This window comes from Enhydra lutris, unplaced genomic scaffold (assembly GCF_002288905.1).
Source record: "Enhydra lutris kenyoni isolate GAN:26980312 unplaced genomic scaffold, ASM228890v2 scaffoldscaffold24, whole genome shotgun sequence".
In the NCBI taxonomy this organism is placed as follows: domain Eukaryota; kingdom Metazoa; phylum Chordata; class Mammalia; order Carnivora; family Mustelidae; genus Enhydra; species Enhydra lutris.
This window is the reverse complement of record NW_019154108.1, coordinates 2,330,606-2,332,330: the sequence shown is the minus strand read 5'-3', so window position 1 is coordinate 2,332,330 and position 1,725 is coordinate 2,330,606.

Below are 1,725 nucleotides of genomic sequence, written 5' to 3'. Positions count from 1 at the left end.
AATAATAATAATAATAATAATAATAATAAAAAAAATCAGCATTAACCAAAGCGAGACCAGGATAATATAAAATTGAGAGTCATTTTAATATTAATTAATGTTAATATTCAATACAGTGATTGAAATCAAAATTCCAGATTTGAAGAGGTGCACGAAGCACCTATTAACAAAAGGAGGACCAGCAGAGGAGCAGGTGTGCAGCTCAGCCAGGACTCTGTAGACTTTACCGCATATCACCTGAAGGAGAGGGAGGAAACCCTAAAGCTTAGAACACCTATAGTTTGGGGGAATTGTGGAACACTGGTGGTTGGATAAGAGCTAATATGGCATAAAACTGTCTAAACACCCTGTTCTACACTTACGTATCCATTTAAAAATAGGATTTTGATCACCTGCCATGATCCCGACACTGTACGTGGCACCAAGGGTCAAGTAGTGAACAAACCTAATCTCAATCTGTTATTCTCATGGAGTTTACAGCGTAGTGGGGACAACAGGAATTGGCCAGATAATCACAGACACATGAAAGCATGTCTCTATGATGAGTGCCAAGAAGGAGAGACATGCTTGCCATGACCGCCCATCAGAGGTGGATATATTCTAGTCAGGGAAAGTTCCCCTGGGAAAGTCACCCTTGAGCTGAGCTCTGAGGAATAAGCAGGACTTAACTAGATGCATAATTGGAGAGAAAGATGGCTGCCCTCCACGGCAGCAAAATTGAGGGCACTTGGCTGGCCCAGTCAGTAGAGCATGTCACTCTTGATCTCAAGGTTGTGAGTTCAAGTCCCCCACTGTGTATCGAGATTACTTTAAAATAAATTTTTTAAAAATGAACTGTAAATGACGGTATTTCTAGTTTTTTAAAGCATAACTCACTAACTTAATAACTGTTAAGACTATGATTAAGAGATATTAAATGAATGAATGGGTAGGGTAGTTCCTTTTCTCCCCAAGCTTACTGAGGTATAATTGACAAATAAAAATTATATATATTGAAGGTGTCCAACATGTTTTGATGGATCTATACACTGTGAAATGTTTATCTGTCCCCTCACATAGCTATTTGTTTATTTATTTACCTATTTATTTGGTGAGACTAGTTAAGCTCTAGCCTTAGTAAGTCTCAAGTATACAGTATAGTGTTGTTAACTACTGTCACCCTGCTATGTACATTAGATCTCCAGAATTTATTCATCCTGAATTTCCGAAACTCTAAAAGTTTATATGCTCACTCCCCAATGAATCAAAGGGGCTCAAGCCCCTGGCCTGGTTCTATTTCCAGGCTCTCTCCCCCCTTGGTTGGAATGTGGCTTTGATCCAGGGGCAAATTTAGCAAAGAAAGGTGGGAAGAGCGTTCCTAGAAGAGGGAAAAGCTTATGCCAAAGCCCTCTGGTTCAAGCAAGAAGCAATGTCTGCAGAGCTTTACAGATTGTGTCAGAGAATTCTGTCTTAATTCTAAAAATGTGGAAAGCCTTTGGGCTTTAAGCAGGGAGGAAGAAAGAGATGGGGCTGACACGACCAGTTCTGCGTTTTGGAAAGGTTATCTAATCTATAATACGGAAAAGAAAGAAAAGTAGTAAAGTTGTAAAAAGTTTGATTGTGTACACAGCATTTGTCTCAGAAATATTACTAAAATAAAGGGCTTCTGTCATGTTACACAGAATAAGGATATAATAACCACTTCCCCATTCATTCATTCAAATGATATTTATGGTGCATCAACAA